Raw genomic sequence first — 5,911 nt, 5'->3', positions numbered from 1 at the left:
CTGCCAGCTCCTGTTCGAATGCTTGTTCACACTCTGATTGGCTGTTTGGCAGCGTTACCAACAGACAGATGGACAGACTTAGGCTTTTATAATATTAGAATACATACATTTCCTAAAATTATAGCTTGGATCAAGCTTACTGTTTTAATAAAAGAAGAGTTGTGTGTCCAGTCCCTATATGCTTGTTCAGAATGTTAAGCTGGTAGCTTTGTATTTCATGTTTAAATGTTTTTTATTGTACTCTTCTTTGATAGTGTAAAAGAGTATCTAGTTACAACTATTTAAGTTACAAAGCACAAGATGCTAGCATGCCTTAAGTTTAGTGGACTCAAGGATTCAGAGGCTCTTCCTGGGTTTTGGTTCCTGAAATTGTAAAGAGGCTACTACAACTATTATTATTAATCTAAAGAACAAGGAATATGTAGACTTCTGGTACTGCAACTGCATCTTAAAAGCCTTTAAACAAAAACAACCAGGTCCAATAATAATCAATTACCTTGACATTAAATAAAGCTGATGTTAAAACAGTCTATTATATATTTTTAAGTATTTTTACAAGAAAGAGTAGATTCATAGATTGTAAGGGCTGGAGGGGACCTTGCAAGATCATCGGGTCCAGCCCTCCTGCACTAGGCAGGAAAGACTATTCCTCTTGAAGAAAGAGTCGTCTCCTCCTCCTCCTCTTGAAGATTTCCAGGTAGGTGACTGCATCACCTCTGGAAGGAGTTTCTCTCACAGTGTGGACACTAACTGTGAAGAAGTTTTTCCTAGTGTTAATCTTGAAACCGTTTTCCAGGAGCCTGTGGCCATTATGGGCAGCTCTTCTCTGGATTCTCTCAAGCTTTTCTATGTTCTTGCAGAAGTGCGGCACCCACTTAATACACGGCAACTTATGAGAAATATGCTACATGAATAGTTTTCTGAATTAATAAGCCCTCAAAAAAATTCTACTAACATGCTAAATTATGCTTTTTTATACACAGAATCAGGGTAATCTTTAACTCATGGAGCCAGACTTTCTAAAAACAGCACAAGAAGAAACACACTGCATTAAGGTAAGCATTTATTTTATTTTCAGTCTTTGCAAGGAATGGGATGCTGGCTATTTATTTTTCTAAATATCAATACTTTTAGTCTGTTGCCCAAAAAAGGCTTGGCTTTATTACTTTTTACTTTTGTTTTGCAGCAGTCATCCAACATTTCTCAGAGTGTAGCTTCTCAGGTTAATTTCAACAACTGGAAAACTGAAAACATTCTATAGGTTTAATCAACTAATAAAAATAACATTACTGTAAGAATGCCATCTGCACATTTTGAGTGAATTCTATTTTTCATGTAAATGGGGTCCAAGAATGTGTCAGGCTACATCTAATAAATGTTGCAGCACAAAAATCAAAAGCGTCTCAATGAAATCTATTGATAATAAAGTCTGTTCAGGTTACTAAGAGAGGTTGTGGATTCTCCATCCTTGGAGGTATTTAAAGCCTGGATAGACAAAGCTTTGGCTGGGATGATGTAGTTGGGGCTGATCCTGCTTTGAGCAGGGGGCTGGACTAGATGACCTCTTGGGTTCCTTCCAACCCTAATTTTCTATGACAACACAAAGTTGGGAACAGTCTCAATAAAGTCAAGAGTAAGACTATCATGCTGGAAGAACTAAACCACCCTAAGGACTGAAGTAATAGAAATGGGAAATAACGGTACAATTGCAAAGTTGTGCATTTTAAAGTCTAATAATAAGAGTTTCTAGTTTTTCATTTGGAAATGAGAGAAAAGGAGAAAGACCTGGAAATACTAGTTTATCACAGGAAAAAGAGAGACCACCACTGCAATGGGGTTGTGAAAAGGCAAATAGAATCTTAAAGGGTATCCAACAAGAAAACTCCAGTAGACATAGGAAGATATTAATGTCACTGTCCGAGGTACTAGTGAGACCCCCACCTGGAACACTATACAACTCTGGTCTCTGTGTTCAGGAAATATAAATTCAGATTGGAACAGTGTATAGGAAGGGTTATTAGGTGATCTGGGGAAGACAAAACTAAAAGACCTTGGCTTGTTCAGCATAGCAAAAATCAAGGCTGAGTGGATACGAATGCTCATATGCTCTCTTTTATGAAAGCATGTGGGTAGTCATCCTATTCCTTCTTCAGATATGAGCCCTCCATTTTGCTACAGTAAACAAGCTAGAAATAAAAATAAACAGAGGAGTATATATCAAGGAGGGAAAAGAGCTATGTAAACTAAATGGCAAATCTCGACACAAGAACAAATAGGCATAAACTGGTCAAGGATAAACTTAGACTTGGAAATGAGAAGATTCTAATCCTCAGAGCAGTGACGATCTGGAACAGTCTTCCAATGAAAGTACAGTGAGCCAACAACAGGACTAGTTTTAAGACCATTCAACCAGTTTATGAAAGAAACGATACACAATGGCTGAATGCAACAGCCTGGGTCCCAACTCAGCATCCCAAGAGATCCTGTACTCCTGTGAATAAGACTTATTATCTAGTAAAAAAAGAAAGAAAATAAATACATTGTTCACTACTGCTAACCCAAGGAAATAATATAGCTGTTAAGAATCTGAATAAAATTTAAGCAATTAGGTTAAATTAAAATTTGCATAATTATATTTCATTCTCCCTAGTTAGCAAATGAGAGTACTAAATCTAGTATTAGGGTTATAGTTAGTTGTAAATAATGATAAAATTGTTTCAGTGAAAATTAACTGTTGGGGGAGGAGGGGGAGGGAAGAGAGAATCAGTGCAAACAGAGAACAATTACAGTCAATTATTTAAATCAAGGTTTTCACCTTGATGATTTTAATCAATCCTCCACAAACAAAGGAAGGAATCATGAAACTAAAAGCAGGTGAAAGGGGGTCCCCCAAAACTTGAGTGGTGAGATAAAGGAAGACAGGAAAGATAAGTAAACACCCTACTCTGCTTCCTTTTGGCTATGATTTAACATTTCTTTCGAAAAGTTTGGCATACATGAATAATTTTGCAATAAGATTCACAATGGGAAGGATGGAGCTCCATGTGAGCAAAGGGGTCTTTCTGAATGGATCCGATTATACAACCAGGATTATTGTTGTTACTATTAGGTCTCTTTCATGCTTTACTTTTCTATTTTTTTCTAGAAATGTTCACGGAGTGAGAAGACATCCTGAATAAAATAAAACCCCATAACAGCAGTTAAACTGAAATAAAAACAACATATTGCCGTATTATCCATTATCAACTTGTGTAACTAAAGCACTGGTGGCCATATTGCTGGCTTGAATCCTCAACTTCCATCAGCAGTAAAAAAAAAAATCTATAGGAAAAACTGAGATGTCAGCCCAAGCGCTGTTGACATAGCAATTAATGCACAGACGTGTGCAACCAGAGTGCAACAACTAGGTCAGTGATTCCAGACAGTGCTAGCATCAAAGCTGATGCCCAAGTTAAGCACAGCAATTCCAGCAAGTGGTGCTAAAGTGTAAAGTGTAGTCAGTCAGTTTTATAATCTGCATCCATGGCCAATGCAATGCATTCTGGGGGACAAGGCCTCAAAAGTTGGAATAAAAATTAATGAGATCCTTCTGCGGGACTCCTCTGTACTGCTAGTAGCCTGTAGGATTTCATGTCTGTGCTTCTAGATTAATGCACATGCTGTGTAGATTTGAACAACACCCACTGTGCCTTTAAGAGTCATTCACAAAATTCCTCCTGTGATGACCAGCTCAGTATGTCATTTCACAACTGTTTATAGTTTAGCTTCTCAAAACATATATTCCTTATTCAAGACTAAATACAAGACCAAAAAACAATGTCAATTTCCTTTAAGTTGTTCAGAAGTGCGTAAACTACATGGATTTTTTGTGTGTGCCTTTTAGCATCAAGAGAGCAGATTAGATTTTAAAAGCAGACTGAGGGCTGACCAAAATCAGTTTTGAAGAGGGGGACACATTTGTACTTCATTCAGGGTGAATTGTGGCTTCAAGAAGGCCTTTTTTCAGCAGTGAATGGCCAGCTGACACAGAGGAAAACAAGCACAGGCTTCATGCTTTTTTCATGAGGACAAATGAAAAATAAAAATCCATATGAGGAGGAACCAGAGAGCCAAGGCAAGCTAGGCTGAGAGATAACGTCAGAGTCTGGATTAGAAGAGTGGTTAGTCCAATCGACCGGGTTATTCCTGAGCTCCTCCGAGTGCCAAGAAACCACCCAGGCACATGGGACAGTTTGTGACCCAGCTCCTGCCTACACCAGCGCCTGCTCGTAGGAAATAAGGATGCGAAGGGACCTCAGCAGGGCATCCAGTCCAGCCCCCAGATCCACCCACACCTTGGGCTGTGATGAACCCCTTTCATGTCGCTGCCTCCTGTTTCCAGCCCCCACAAATCCGTGGACCCAGCCAGGGAACGGGCCCTCCCCGCGCCTCCAGGAGACCCCGCTCCCAAACCGGCCACGCCCGGCCTCAGCTGCAACGGGGAGCTCTCCCGAGGGAGGGGCAGCAGCGGCCTCGACCCTTCCAGCCCGAGCCTCACAACGCTGGCGCCGGCCTCGGAGCTGCCCGCGCCCCGTCCCCGTCCCCGTCCCTGTCCCAGCCGCCGCGTCCCGCCCGCCGGCTAAAGCTGCGGAGCCCCAGCGGGCCCAGCCGGCGCTCACGCTGCAGCTCACCGCCAGCTCCAGCCGCCGCCGCGATCACGTGACCCTTCCCGTCGGGCGCTCTATGACGGCTGAGCCCGGCGCGTCACTGCGGCTGGTCTGTGACGTGGCAGCGGGGCCGGGGGATTACGCGTCACGACGGGATTCTGCGCGCGGATTTTGACGTCCCGCGGAGCAGCAGCGGTGGATAGTCCCTCTCTCTACCGCCCCCTCCCCCCCACAAACACGCACACAATGCCCTAGCGCGCGCACACAATCCCCACTCCTCCACAGTAGGGCTGCCAACCCTCCAGGCTTGTCCTGGAGTCTCCAGGAATTAGATATAAATCTCCAGGAGACTGCTGAGGGTCACAGAATGATAAATGATAGAGCATTCATTAAAATAAACATTACATGTTGAATCCAAGTTACACCTTCCCCCCCGCCCCCCCCCCGCAAGCTGCACTTCAGGGGCACATCCAGGTTGGGGAGTCCATCCCTCCGGGGTTTTGCACCAGGGAGAATCCTGCCTTGGGCAGGCGGCTTGCCTGGATGAGCTTGAGGGAGCAGAGCTGGTTTTCCACTTGAGGGGCCGGGCAGAGACCTATCGGGTTGGGGACAAGGAATCAATTTCGCTGGGTAAAACGCATCTTTGCTGGCCTACCTTGCACCCACAGCAGGGATGCTTTGCTGGTACACGGCTGGGATGGTTCTGCCGGCAGTGTTCCTCCCTGGGGCTCGGCCACAGTCTAGAAGCTGCACTGGGCTTGTTTCATAGTTGTTAGGGCTGGAAGGGACCTTATAAATCATCAGGTCCAGCCCCACTGCAGTTGGGCAGAAAAGACTGCTGGGATGAGATGACCCCAGCAAGACAGGCATCAAGATGTTTTTTGAAGATAGCCAGGGTAGATAGATGTACCACCTCGGGGGGGAACCTGTTCCAAAACCTCGGGACTCGACTTGTAAAAGAAGATTTTTCCTTATGTCTGGCCTGAAGCAATCCTCAACCAGCTTCTGCCCTGGAGCTGCACAGTTAACTGTACAGAAGCTCGATGCACCCATCTAACCTAGATCAGTTACGTCTAGGTCTATCTTAAACCGGATTCTGCCCTTTTTGGACTAGTCTGTTGAATGGTGGAACAGGGAGGCTGCAGCCAGCTGGGCCTTCGGCTGCCCAGACCCTGGCAGCCTGGAAGTTCCCCTGCAGAGGTGCAAGTCGAAGAAAGGTACCACCTATGAGGCTGAATTCAAAACTCATGAGATTTAAAACATCT

General features: G+C 44.1%; 1 protein-coding gene across 3 annotated transcripts in view; it reads right to left on the bottom strand.

Moving 5' to 3' along the window:
- The window catches only part of SPG20 (spastic paraplegia 20 (Troyer syndrome)), a 23,294-nt gene extending 18,528 nt beyond the window's left edge, over positions 1-4,766 (bottom strand). For 2 of the 3 annotated variants that reach the window (XM_019530065.1, XM_019530067.1), the window contains exon 1: positions 4,671-4,766. The gene's annotated coding sequence lies outside the window, so the exon portion shown is untranslated. The remainder of the gene's footprint in view (positions 1-4,670) is intronic. The other variant, XM_019530066.1, reaches the window with a different exon arrangement.
- Positions 4,767-5,911: the final 1,145 nt, after the last annotated feature.

The sequence above is a fragment of the Crocodylus porosus genome, unplaced genomic scaffold, assembly GCF_001723895.1.
Source record: "Crocodylus porosus isolate Cpor-Errol unplaced genomic scaffold, CroPor_comp1, whole genome shotgun sequence".
Classification (NCBI taxonomy): Eukaryota; Metazoa; Chordata; order Crocodylia; family Crocodylidae; genus Crocodylus; species Crocodylus porosus.
Note: the sequence above shows the minus strand (reverse complement) of the source record. Positions and strands in the feature narration are given on the sequence as shown.